Source organism: Ascochyta rabiei, chromosome 12 (assembly GCF_004011695.2).
Source record: "Ascochyta rabiei chromosome 12, complete sequence".
NCBI lineage: Eukaryota > Fungi > Ascomycota > Dothideomycetes > Pleosporales > Didymellaceae > Ascochyta > Ascochyta rabiei.
The window spans coordinates 487,688-501,542 of NC_082416.1; the positions used below are offsets into that span (position 1 = coordinate 487,688).

At 27.2% G+C, this 13,855-nt stretch overlaps 58 annotated features.

Annotated features, from left to right (window-relative positions):
- Positions 1-808: part of a dispersed repeat that runs on past the window's edge.
- Positions 653-2,507: a mobile genetic element.
- Positions 1,425-1,458: a tandem repeat.
- Positions 1,569-1,577: an inverted repeat.
- Positions 1,569-2,055: a mobile genetic element.
- Positions 2,047-2,055: an inverted repeat.
- Positions 2,454-2,464: an inverted repeat.
- Positions 2,454-2,512: a mobile genetic element.
- Positions 2,502-2,505: a direct repeat.
- Positions 2,502-2,512: an inverted repeat.
- Positions 2,504-3,014: a dispersed repeat.
- Positions 2,506-3,170: a long terminal repeat.
- Positions 2,506-11,483: a mobile genetic element.
- Positions 3,015-3,380: a mobile genetic element.
- Positions 3,403-3,909: a mobile genetic element.
- Positions 3,471-3,504: a tandem repeat.
- Positions 3,915-4,069: a dispersed repeat.
- Positions 4,368-4,522: a dispersed repeat.
- Positions 4,480-4,488: an inverted repeat.
- Positions 4,480-5,018: a mobile genetic element.
- Positions 4,539-5,173: a mobile genetic element.
- Positions 4,613-4,621: an inverted repeat.
- Positions 4,613-5,292: a mobile genetic element.
- Positions 4,666-4,731: a tandem repeat.
- Positions 5,010-5,018: an inverted repeat.
- Positions 5,019-5,028: an inverted repeat.
- Positions 5,019-5,076: a mobile genetic element.
- Positions 5,035-5,087: a tandem repeat.
- Positions 5,067-5,076: an inverted repeat.
- Positions 5,172-7,038: a mobile genetic element.
- Positions 5,284-5,292: an inverted repeat.
- Positions 5,381-5,425: a tandem repeat.
- Positions 6,974-7,046: a dispersed repeat.
- Positions 7,037-7,190: a mobile genetic element.
- Positions 7,377-8,506: a dispersed repeat.
- Positions 7,896-7,905: an inverted repeat.
- Positions 7,896-8,622: a mobile genetic element.
- Positions 8,507-9,226: a mobile genetic element.
- Positions 8,613-8,622: an inverted repeat.
- Positions 8,965-9,068: a tandem repeat.
- Positions 9,227-9,740: a dispersed repeat.
- Positions 9,735-11,325: a mobile genetic element.
- Positions 9,818-10,008: a mobile genetic element.
- Positions 9,944-9,978: a tandem repeat.
- Positions 10,194-10,202: an inverted repeat.
- Positions 10,194-10,954: a mobile genetic element.
- Positions 10,448-10,713: a mobile genetic element.
- Positions 10,819-11,483: a long terminal repeat.
- Positions 10,946-10,954: an inverted repeat.
- Positions 11,326-11,592: a mobile genetic element.
- Positions 11,484-11,487: a direct repeat.
- Positions 11,528-11,610: a dispersed repeat.
- Positions 11,606-11,915: a mobile genetic element.
- Positions 11,916-12,319: 404 nt separating this feature from the next.
- Positions 12,320-12,467: a tandem repeat.
- A 274-nt stretch (positions 12,468-12,741) lies between these two features.
- Positions 12,742-12,776: a tandem repeat.
- A 318-nt stretch (positions 12,777-13,094) lies between these two features.
- Positions 13,095-13,156: a dispersed repeat.
- Positions 13,157-13,192: 36 nt separating this feature from the next.
- Positions 13,193-13,250: a mobile genetic element.
- Positions 13,205-13,641: a mobile genetic element.
- Positions 13,642-13,855: the final 214 nt, after the last annotated feature.

The following is a 13,855-nucleotide window of genomic DNA, read 5'->3' on the forward strand; positions in this document are numbered from 1 at the left end:
GTAGTTATTACTGTAGCAGAATTCTTAGTATACTAGAAAGTCCTTAAGGCTCTATATACCTTAGGTACCTCTAATCTTATATAATAGAGCTATATCTTATTATATAGATATACTAAGCTAGAACTATATAAAGAAAATAATATTCTATAGCCTACTAATAAAGGATATATCTACCTATAGCTTATATTCTATTATAACCTACTATACCTTAAATTGGAATTTATCTCTAGTAAAGGCCTTACCTATAGAAAGAAGTTTTCTATAGGCTATAGACGTCTATATAGAGATATATAGGCCTAGAGTAGACGCTAAAAACAGCGCTTTATAAGGCAGGTTAGAGGCTAGGGTAGACATTAATAGATATAGTATTACTTCTAAGAAGAATAATAGAACTATAGACGTAGATCTAGTATAGGCGTTAGCTATTTATGCTAGAAACTCTATAAATACACGTATATTAGAATTATTACGTTTAAGTAATACTATATACTTATTAGTAGTAGTTAAAGCTTACTATAAGTTTATTATAAACTGTAATATTTAGGCTATAAATTTGTAAAGGGTTAAAAGGACAGATTTGTCTAGGGGGTTATTCTAGAAACTAGCTAACATAGTACAAGTGCTAGCTATTCTTCTAGAAGAAGAGATATAAATATTATAGACTAGCCTTAGAGTAGAATATAATAAGGGTTAATATTATATTATATCTCTTAAGAAGGTACTATATTATATGTTCTTCTAATATGTCTATAGGGTACGTAACTATTCTATCTTACTTAAGGCCTAGATAAGGTCTAAGCCTATAATACTCCTAGTAACTCTATATCTAGCAATATTAATATAGATATAACTGTTACTACTAGCACTATAAACGTTAATAAGCCTAACCTTTACTATAGAGACTGTAGTAAGCTTAATAACTAGCTTATACAGTAGAACCTCTTCTTTACCTTCTAAGGTAAGAAGGTTTCTAAGACTAAATAAGTAGTCCTTACAGCTAGCTATATGCGTAGTAAAGTGTTTACCTAGATTAAGCCCTTAATACTATAGTACTAAGCTAGTAAGGCCCTAGATAATATAGATAAATAGATAAAAGACTTTAACCTATTTAAAGAAAAGATTAAGCTAATCTTTAGAGTTTCTAATAAACTATATATTACTTAACGTAATATTTAGAAGATTAGATAGAATAAGTTAGCTACTAACTACGCTGTAGAGTTTTAGTAGCTTACTGCTTACACTAACTAGGATAATACTACCCTAATTACTATATTCTAATAAGAATTAAAGCCTAAGGTTAAGGAAGAACTTATGCGTACTAGCGCAAGTACAGAAACCCTTAATAAGCTTATTAGTACTACTGTTAATATTAACGTATAACTCTATAAACTTTAGTAAGAACTTTAAGATAATTCTAGAGTATGTACTACTGTTATTACTACTAATAGGCTACTACTAAGGAACTAGTAGCGCAATAACTTAAACTAAGAATAATAATAAGTCTTTAATTAGCTAAATACTAGTTGCTGTATCTATAGTAATACTTAGAGTAGATACTATAGACTAAAAGTAATAGACCTCTTAAACCTTAATAAGGGACTACTAAAGTAATATAATAAGAAGCCTAAGGGGGGTAACTAACATAGAGGTAGTAAGAACTACTAGAACTATAGTAAACTAGGCTACTTTATAAGAGACTACTAGATAAAAAAGGCTTACTACTAGTTAAATATACTTATCTATAATTATAATAATATAAATACTAGTAGATAAACTATTCTTACTAATAATATAGGATAACTACTAGAAGACCTAGGGTCTAGTCTAGAGGATAATAATAATAGTATTATACCTCTAATTTGTGTAGTAATACCCTACTAGAACGTCTAAACAGGTAAAGAAATATAGTACTACTCTTATAACAACTAGTAAAAGATAAATAACCTACTAGATACATTAGGATAAAAATTTAGGAAAATTAATATAAAGATAATACGTAAAAAAGAATATATAGCTTAATAATACTAGAAGTAAAATAATAAAGAAGTATATTACTAAATATGTTAAGACCTTATAAGTCCTAAAGAAGGACGTTAAATTACAGAAAGAATACTAGAACTCTAACAGCTTGTTTACTAGTTTAGAAAAGAAATTAATAATAGTAAACAGTTTACTAATAACCGAGAAGAAGCTAAAGACTAGCTTTAGTGTAAGTAAGAAATATAGCCTAGCCTAAAACGTATACAGAAGTAGAAAAAAGTACTACTAACAATTAGCCTATAACTATAGTATATTCTAGACTACTAAATTCTAAAATATATAAACCTTATATAGATAGTATATACTAAGAACAAATAAATAAACTACTATAATAGGAAGGTTAGTATAGAATAGTCTCTATTATAATAAGATCTCTATTATAACTAATAGCACTAATGTTATAATAACCTATATAAACGTTATCTTATTAATAAACGCTAGAAAGCATATTTTTTAAGTATAGATAATGTTTAATATAAAATAATTTAAAAAGTAAGTAATACAACTACGAATATAGAAACTAAGAGAACACTTCTTAAATAAACTATAAATAAGGAGATTATAATATAAACTATTTCTAAGTAGATATAGTTAAAGCTATAATAGAAGCTATAGAAGTCTAGAAATACTTATAAGCCTAGTAATAGGTATAACACATATAATAAACTAGATTAAAATATAACCTAAGCTCTACTAGTCCTAACTAAGTCTCTGAAGAGAATAGAAGTTAAGGAATAGAAGAAATACACAAATTTTGTAATAAAAACCTTATAGTTAGGAGTAACCTATTATTTATTACACTAGCGCATCTTAGACTAGATATATTACTAGCTAATATATAATATCTAAGATTAGTAAGCCTATACTACTAGCAGCGCTAGTGTAATAAACTATTCTAAACTAACCTTTTAACACCTTGCTTACAATTATGCTAAAACGCGTTTTTTAAAGGTTTTTTCTCTAATACTAGAATAAACCTAGTAAGATAAATTATAAATAAAAACTATAAGATTATAATACTCTAAGTATAAGAGTACTAAAAATAAATCTAAAACACTAAGTGTTTTACTAAGAGGTAATCTAAGACCGAATTTAGCTCTATTCGAAACTAGATCTAGGCCTATCTAAAAAACTAGTTCTAGGCCTATCTAAAACCGGATCTAGGCCTATCTAAAACTAGATCTAGGTCTACCTGAAACTAGATATAGGCCTATCTAAAAACTAGATCTAGGCCTATCTAAAACTATAAAGGATAAATACAGATCTCTCTCTATAGTTACTAAATTAATTAATTTAACTATTACTTCTATATTTATTACTTCTGATTATTACAGTATATATACTAGGCTCTAGGTACTTGTATTAATCTATAAATTACTTTATTTAATTTATAAACCTTAGTATTATCTTTTAGAAAGCCTATAGGTTGTTATATATATATATCTACATCTATAGGTATATATAGAAAGGTGTTTTTAAAATCTAGCTACATTATTTCTAAACCTAGAAATACTTCTATAAATAGTAGAAGTCTTATAATCTCTATTCTTGTTATATTTGTAAAGGTTTCTAGGTAGTCTAGTTTATAGATATAGCTTAACTATTTAATAACCTATTTTACTTTATATTTTATAATGTTATTATTAGAGTCTTCTTTCCTCTTTAACACCTAGCGTCCCCTTAGTGCTGTTCTATTTTTAGGTAGCTCTACTAGTAACTAGGTATTTTACTCTTTAAGTTAATTAAACTCTAGTTTATAAGCTTCTAGCTATTCCTTTTTATTCTCTAAATTTATTGCTTTAAAGTAGGTACTTAGCTCTAAATTAGTATTACTAGTTATAAATGCTAATTTATCTTTAGAGTTACTATTATTAAGGCTACAGCTCTGCCTACTGTGCTAAGTATACCTTAAAAAGGTAATAATACTTACTTTAATAGTAAGACAGCGGCTTGAATAGTACTTATTTGCCCTAAGGCTTTCTATAGGTTAGAGGTAGACACATCTATATGCCTAAGGCTAAGAGTCTAAGGCTAAGAGCCTAACAATATCTCCCCTCTTAATAAGGGCCTAACCTAGGCTAACTACCTCTAGTTATAGGTTCTAACGTGCTACTACACTTAGAAGAATCTCTCTCTTATCCTAAGTACTAGACCTTCTAGTAGTAATAGTACTAGCCTATATAGGACTATGCCTTAACTTATAGATAAGCTAGCTTAGCTAATACTAGACCTATACAGGGGAGTTAACTATCTACTAGGTAGACTAGTTCTACTACTATAATTTAAACCTACGCTACGCTATAGCTATTAAAGTAAGTATAATATTAAGGCTATAGCTCTGCCTACTATACTAAGCATACCTTAAAAAGGTAATAATACTTACTTTAATAGTAAGACAGTAGCTAGAATAGTACTTATTTGCCCTAAGGCTTTCTATAGGTTAGAGGTAGACATATCTACATACCTAAGGCTAAGAGTCTAAGGCTTAGAGCCTAACAACTATAGTAGTTATTAATATTACTATTAGTTTACTCTTAGTTTTATACACTATAAGAGTTACTAGGTAGACTATCTATACTAGTACTTTAGGTATTATTCTTATAGGAGAACTTTTAATAACTTCTTTTATTATTACTAAGTTTTTAATTAAAGTTTATTATAATTATATCTTAGTTTTTAGTACTATTATTAAATTTACCTTCTAGGATTATAGTATCTCTTGTTTATATATTCCTCTTAGGTAAATTATCTTAGATATAGTAATTATATTAGTTAAATCCTATAAGAATTTCTTTCTTAACTCTAGGCTCTAGCTCTATAAGGCCTGTTAATTTATCCTTATAGTATACTATAGAGCCCTAAATGTCTAGATTATCTAGATTAGAGTTTTTATTATAGAGCTTTTTAAATAGTAATATAGATAAATAGGAGTATAGAGTTATATTATATATATAAACAGCTTTTTTAACTACCTCTATCTAGTATAGAAGATCTATATTAGTATTAAATAGTAATACTCTAGTTATTTCTATAATAGTATAATTAATTCTCTCTATAGACTTATTTTGTTCTAGCGTATAGGGGCTTAAAAATTAATAAATTATTCTATTTTTAATAGTAAATCTTTTAAATAACGTACTCTACGGTCGAGCGGATTACACGATCGAGCAGATTACTCTACTTAGACTACACTAAACCTCTACTCTATTATAGCTCGTATTAGCCTACGTTAGCCTTTTATACAGTAGTATAGTATATAATATTATTTAGTAACACTTTCTATAGGCTTTTTACACGTGCGCAAGTTATACCCTACGTTATAGCACTTTTTACAGCGTCTTTACGTTACCTTACCTCCTTTAACACATACTTACTTCCTTACCTTCTTACTATTACTACGCGCCCTAAACTTAGTTAGAGTAGTTAATTAAAGGCCTTCCTTAGCTGTTAGGACTCCCTCCTGCTGTAACTGCTTTCTTTTATGCGATTTACGTTACATAGCAGCCTTATTTACTACTTAAAGCCTAGTAATCTCTCTTTAAGCTAACACTAGCTTATACGCTACTATAGCTACGCCTTTAGTAAGCTTTTTAAAGGCCTTAACTATTAAAGTTAGTAAGCTGCTTACATACCTTTAAATCCTCTCTTAAACTAGCGTTAATTACGACCCTAATTACAGGGTAGTGCTTAGGGTTTAGGACTACTAGAGCTTATCTTCTACAGTAGGTAGCGGTAGGGTACGTAGGCGGACATTAAGACCTATTATAACCCGTTCTAGGTTAAGGGGGACTATTCTAGCGCCTTAGAAGCCTTCTTAGATATTGCTAGAAGTAAATGTCTCCTTATAGGCGTCTATAAAGCATAGTAGGAACTTAGTTTTGGTAATATAAGTAATGTAGTTACGCATAAGATTCTTAGCTTAGCGCCTATATACCTTCTTTAGAGGGGTAAAACAACCTATATCTAGTAGTTATAAGAGGTAAGATAAGTATAGAGGCATACACAGTGTAACAATCTTTACTTTCTTACAGTATTATTAGAAGTTAAGGGAGTTGTAGCTCTTGTAGCTATTAATAAGAAGTAGCTAGTGTACTTCTTAGGTGCGCGTCTTTGTATAGGCATTAAAGTGCTTTAACTAGTCTAGACTAAGCTTGTTAGTAGTCTATCCGTTCTTAGAGACTCTAATAACCTAGTTATAGGGCAGATTGTCCTCTTTATACTAGGTAGAGAGGTAGTTGCAGCCTTTAAAGATAATAAAGGGTAGAATAGCCTACCCTGTGCTGTTAATGCCCTATATAACTATTATCTACTCCTAGTTACTCTACTACACTACCTTTAGTTATTCTTAACGCTCTAAGCCTATAATAACTACTCCTGTTAATATCTAGCCTATTATAAAGCCTTTCTTATTAAAGTTATACGTATTATTATCCTAGATACTATACTTAGCTTTAACATTCGCTATAAGCCTAAACTAGCCTCTAATAACCTCTAGATCCTTATAGAGGGCTCTCTTATAGTTGTACTTATAATTAAACTTTACTTTAAGGTTAGGGCAGCGCTTAACAAACGTATTAGGCTAGTTTATACTAATATAGCCTATATTACACTTAGTATATAAAGAATTAGCTATATTAGCTATAGTAGCTAGCTAAGAGGTAGATCCTTATACGTCTAGCTTAAGGATATACTTAGTAATTACGTTCTTCTTAGTCTAATCTATATTTTATTAATTTAGGGTATAATTAGCTTATATAGGTTATTCTATATATTAAGCGTATAGTATACTATAAGGTACGTTATATATAGCTACGGCGCGTTACAGTATAAGTGTTGCGTCTTATTAGATAGCCTAAAGCGCAAGCTGTATTGTAGCTTCTCTTAAGGGCGTAGATTAGTGTTGTTGTTAAGGCATCGCGTAGTAGGGTAGAGGTTTAGTGTGGTCTTAGCAGAGTAATTCGCTCGATCGTGTGATCCGCTCGACCGTAGAGTACGTTAGAGAATTATTAAATTCTTCATTATTATCTAATCCTATTTTCTTAATAGATAGATTAGATTAGTTTTCTACTTTTAGTTTAAATTCTTTAAATGATTCTAGGGCCTCTAATTTTTGTTTTAGGAGCTTAAAGTTTAGTTCCCTAGTAGCACTATCTAGAAAAAAGATAATATATCTATATCCTACTTTTAAACTAGAAGTTATAGGTCTGTAAATATCTATTACTAATTTTTATAGATAAATAGTAGGTTTATCTGTTATAACTCTTTATTTATTATTAGTTTATTTTGCCTATATACAGGCTACATAGTTAAGACTATAATTTTATAGTATTTTAATAATAAGTAGTTTCCTTATAGTATCTATACTTTTATATCTACATCTATTATAAAATAGTTCTAGCTTTTCTATAGTAGATTTATTAGAATCTAATTAGAGTATTTAGTTCTTATAGTTTAAATTATCTATAGAGCTATCTTTAATAATAATCTTATTTATAAGGTCTAGTATATATATTTTATAAGCGTACTTAGCTTTAATAACTAGATTATCTCTTATTAAGATAGCTTCTTTCCTTGTAAAGTTTGCTTTAAAGTCTTTTTCTATTAATTTTTAAATAGATAAAAGGTTTACAGAGAAGCTTAGTATAAAGAGGTAATTATTTAGTATAATTTTTGTATTATTTACTATAAAGCATAATTTTCTAATAGCTACAGCATTAATTATAGTATTATTACCCTAGCCTAATTTAATTACTTTATCTACTAAACTACCTTCTAAAAACATTAACCTATCGCATATTAAATGCTAAGTACTTCCTAAATCTAGTATTAAGTTAGCTTTAGTTAAACTAAACTATAGGCTATTATTATAATATACCTTATTATCTAAATCCCCTAGTAAATCTAGATCTATTTAATCTAGAGAGAAGAGAGCTTAATCTTATTCTTTTTTAACCCTTTTTTCTACTATAATTTTAGCTAGATTAGGTAATTGTTAAATAGAATTATAGGTATGTCTAGTTTTATACTAATTAGGTTTCTTTTCTAGATTAAGGAACTAGCAACTACTTGTTTAATGCGTATTTACTTTGTATTTATTATAATAGCGTTACTTTATAACCTTATTCTTTTAGTATAGTACTTTTTTAGTACTTGTTTAGAAATAGGATTTGTTAATTAAATTAGAAAATAGTGTTTCTATATTTTTTTATCTAAATTCTAATAAAAGGATTAAGTAATAATAGTAGTAAATCCCTTATAATTTAGGTTTAAATTGTTAAGTATATAAGTAAATTCTACTTACTTAGGTAATTAAATTCCTTTTAAGCTTAACTTATTATTAAGACATTTAATTTTGCTTAGAAATTTTTCTTTTAAATTAAAGTTCTGCAGATAGGATTTAATAAATTCTTTTAGTAGAAGAAATTTAGCTGTAAATCCTTTAAGAGAGTATAGATTTACTAGTATAATCTAGTAATCTATAGTAGTAGTACAATTTTAAATTTATATACTAGAGCCTTTTTACAACTAAGTATAATATATACTTTTACCTTTCTGTCTATAGTAGTTAGAATAATAATAGACTTATTATTATTGTTATAGATAGCATTATAGAGATCCTTAGTAGTAAGGATAGCTATTATTTAGTTGCTCTAGAATTCGTAATTAGCTTAGCTAGAGAGCTTTTTAAATTTAAGAGAATCTAACATTTTTAATTATAAATTTATGCTGTTTTAACTTAAAGAGTTGTTAATTAAGAAACAATTAGTTTAATTAAGAAATAATTAGTTTATATGTTGTTTAGGTAATAGTGCTCTAGGCTTATAACCTATAAAAATTAGAAGTAATAGTTATAGAAGTAATTGTTAAATAGATTAATTTTATAACTATAGAGAGAGAGCTATATTTATCCTTTATAGTTTTAGATAGGCCTAGATCTAGTTTTTAGATAGGCCTATATCTAGTTTTAGGTAGACCTAGATCTAATTTTAGATAGGCCTAGATCTAGTTTTAGATAGGCCTAGAACTAGTTTTTTAGATAGGACTAGATCTAGTTTCGGATAGGGCTAGATTCGGTTTTAGATTACCTCTTAGTAAAACACTTTGTGTTTTAGATTTACTTTTAGTACTCTTATACCTTAAGTATTATAATCTTATAGTTTTTATTTATACTTTGTCTTACTAGGTTTATTCTAGTATTAGAGAAGAAACCTTAAAAATACGCGTTCTAGCACAATTGTAAGCAAAATATTAAAAAGTTAGTTTCGAATAATTTATTACACTAGCGCTGCTAGTAGTATAGGCTTACTAATCTTAGACATTATATATTAGCTAGTAATATATCTAGTCTAAGATGCGCTAGTGTAATAAATAATAGGTTACTCCTAACTATAAGGTTGTTATTACAAAATTTGTGTATTTCTTCTATTCCTTAACTTCTATTCTCTTTAGAGACTTAGTTAGGACTAGTAGAGCTTAGGTTATATTTTAATCTAGTTTATTATATGTGTTATACCTATTACTAGGCTTATAAGTTTTTCTAGACTTCTATAGCTTCTATTATAGCTTTAACTATATCTACTTAGAAATAGTTTATATTATAATCTCCTTATTTATAGTTTATTTAAGAAGTATTCTCTTAGTTTTTATATTTATAGTTATATTACTTACTTTTTAAATTATTTTATATTAAATATATATCTAAAAGCTATACTAAGTAAACTAGATTTTAAGCCTATATTTATAGAATAAGGTATCTTTATAAATAAGAAGATAGATATCTATCTAATAATCTTTATAGATAATGTTCTTATAATAGAAAATAATATTAAACTTATTAAAGAATTTAAAATAAACCTGGTATGGCTACTAGAACTAGGTAATCTAGGAGAAGCAAAATATTTTCTAGGGATAGAGATAATAAGAGATAGAGTAAGAAGATCTATTTACTTAAAACAAACTAAGTATATTTAGAATATACTAGTAAAATTTAAAAAGATAGATTTAAATTCTGTTAGTACACTAGTAGAAGCTAGTGTTAGGTTATAAAAGAATAAAGAATAAGTAACTCTAGAAGATATAAAACTATACTAGTAATATATAGGTAGTTTAATATACTTAATTACCTATACTAGACTAGACTTAGTATTTCGTATTTATAGCTGTGTAAGACATATGTCTAACTCTACTAAAGAACAGTTTATAGTAGTTAATAGGATTCTTAAATACCTAAATTATATAAGAGAAAATAGATTTTTTTTTAAATTATAATTAGTACCCTTATTACTTAGATATACAGATGCTGATTACAGTAGTAATTTAACTACTAGAAAAATTACACCTAGATATATATTTATGTTTAATAACACCTCTATTAGCTAGTCTACTAAACTATAAAAATTAACTACTCTAAGTAGCTGTAAAGTAGAGTACATAGCTCTAAAAGAAGCTATTAAAGAATATACCTATTTAATAAGTATCTATAAACAACTAGATATTAATAAACTTCTAGATCTAAAAGAAGAGGAATTCTATCTATTTAGTAATAATCAACCTGCTATTATAATAGCAAATAACCTAGAATATTACTCTAAAACTAAGTATATAGATATACAATATTACTTTATAAGAGAAAATATTCTAGAAGAGATAATAGACCTAAACTATATACGAACTAAAGAATAACTGGTAGATATATATATAAAAGCACTAAATATACCTACCTTTACTATCTTATCTATAAGCTAAATATTATAAAATAGTTATATTACTTAAGAGGGTATATTTAATATAAAATAATTTAAAAAGTAAGTAATATAACTACAAATATAAAAAACTAAGAGAACACTTCTTAAATAAACGATAACAAAGAAATTATAACATAAACTATTTCTAACTAGATATAGTTAAAGCTATAATATAAGCTGTAGAAGTCTAGTAATACTTATAAGCCTAGTAATAGGTATAACACACCTAATAAACTAAATAAAAATATTACCTAAGCTCTACTAGTCCTAAATAAGTCTCTAAAGAGAATAGTATTTAAGGAATTAAAGAAATACACAAATTTTGTAACACAAACCTTAGAGTTAGGAGTAATCTATTATTTATTACACTAGCGCATCTTAGACTAGATACATTACTAGCTAATACATAATATCTAAGATTAGTAATCCTATACTACTAGCAGCGCTAGTGTAATAAATTATTCTAAACTAACTTTTTAACACCTTGCTTGCAATTGTGCTAAAACGCGTTTTTTAAGGTTTCTTCTCTAATACTAGAATAAACCTAGTAAGACTAAATAAAAATAAAAACTATGAGATTATAATACGCTAAGTATAAGAGTGCTAAAAATAAATCTAAGACACTAAGTCTTTTACTAAGGGGTAATCTAAAACCAGATCTAGCTCTATCTAAAACCGGATCTAGATCTATATAAAACCAGATCTAAGCCTATCTAAAAACTAGATCTAGGCCTATCCGAAACTATAAAGGATAAATACTGCTCTCTCTCTGTAGGTATAAAATTAATTAATTTAACTATTACTTCTAATTTTCACAGTTAATAAGTACCTTTATGCATTTTATTAGACTAACTCTAGTTACTTATTAATAAGTATAATACCTCCTTAGTATATAGCTAGTAGGAACATAAACCTTATAGTTTGTGTTTAACCTTATTAATTAAGTTTGTCTTTAGAATCTTAACCTGCTCTTAAACTAGATAGTCTACTCTGTACTATTTATTACACCGTATCTTTACAAGCTTTACTTAGTTAATAACCCCTACTAATCTACTAGTACTTATCCCTAAGAACTAATAGAATTAGTACTTACGGTCTTTAACTAAAGTATAACTTTAACACCTCTATATAGTAAGGTTACCTATAAAAGTTATATATTATAGACTAGCGTAAACTAGAACCTAGAAACTATTAGTATTAGGTAAGAACAGGGAAAGATTATACTTACTAAGTAATACTTTTTATTTTAAAGTGTGTAATAAGCACATTTAGACAATAATACCTTAAAGAAGCTGTAATTAACCTTTCTTCCTCTTATAAAGGCGTAAACTAAATAAATATAGATAACCCTATAGGCCTCTATAAGAGCTCTAGACAGAACTAGTATTAGTATAGTAAACAAGTAATAAAACCTATAGTTATTTAGTAAGAATATAAGGCAGCGTAGTAGGTATGCTTATAGTAAGAAATAGTATCTATTAGAGTAAGAAAAAGTATAGGAATTATCTGTTTATATACACACGTAACTTACCTATATAATAATACTAATAATAATAATAATAATAATAATAATAATAATAATAATAATAATAATAATAATAATAATAATAATAATAATAATAATAATAATAATAATAATAATAATAATAATAATAATAATAATAATAATAATAATAATAATAAATAAATAGCGTTCTAAATAACTGTTAGATAGTAGAATAAATGTGTAATAAGGTAACTTAATAATATTAATAATTGTTGTATGTTGCTGTTCCCCTTTATTTTGTAAGATTTAGGTTCTTTACTAGTGTGCTAAGCCTATTAGTCCCTACTTAATTGTACAGATCTAACCTTACTAGAGCTTATTCTATCTAACAATAACAAAGGAACCATCTTGTTTTTACCTTAAAATTAGGTACTAATATTACAGGTAAGAAAGAATATATCTTTACCTTAGATAAGAATAATATTATAGAATTAAAATAACACTAAATAGGTATAATTCTACTAGAGGACTTTTATATAGATTTTTATATATATTAGAATAATCTACCTATATAAGAGGGGGTTTAGTATAACATACTAGTTACCTAAAGCCTTATCTAATTCCTCTCTAACTTATTACTAACTTAGTGCTGTTATAGCTATGTCTACCCTATACCCTAGGCTAGTACTCTAATTCTTTCTAACTCTTATAAGGTATAAAAGGCATAAGTTTAATAGGTATAGAGAGCTAGTTTTTAAGTATTCTTTTATATAAGACCTATAGAAATAGAACAATTCTCTATATAAACTATCCTAGTGCTCCTATACACCTTATAGCAGATACCTACATCTTTTAGAGACTTCTATTATTCTGCGTTATTATACTAAAATATAGAAAGGAAATAGAACGTAAAATAGACCAAGTTAGATGTAAGTAACGTACCCTACAGGCAAGCTAATTAACAGGCAAGCTAATTACTTAAAAACTTACTAAAAAACACAAAAGTTACACCCCTGTATCTTAACAACTACCTTATAGAATTGTCTAAAAATTAAAACACTCTACTGCATTTATATAAATACTCTATTTCTAAACTTCTAGATTGTAGTCTCTTATATTAAGAAAGTTATTAAGAGAAAACATAAAATGTCCGTGCGTTTCTAAGTATCTTATGCTACAGCGTAGCTATAGTTCTATAAGTCTAGAAAAGGAGTATGTATATACATGCAGCAGAGTTTTTTAATTTTTAGACAATTCTATAAGGTAGTTGTTAAGATACAGGGGTGTGATTTTTGTGTTTTTTAGTAAGTTTTTAAGTAATCAGCTCGCCTGTTAATCAACTTACCCGTAGGGTACGTTAGAGGTTTAACATTTTTAGGAGACTAGTACTTTACAATAATTATCTAGATATAGTTCTATACTTCTAGAAGACGTTTATAAATATACCTGCTCCTATATTTATAGAACAGCATTATAATTACTTAAGGTTAAGACTTACATACAGCCCTTAGCGGCTAGCTCCTTACAGTGCGCTAAGGTAACTAGTTCTATGGCCTAGTCCGTTACATTCGCTCTAGACAATCTA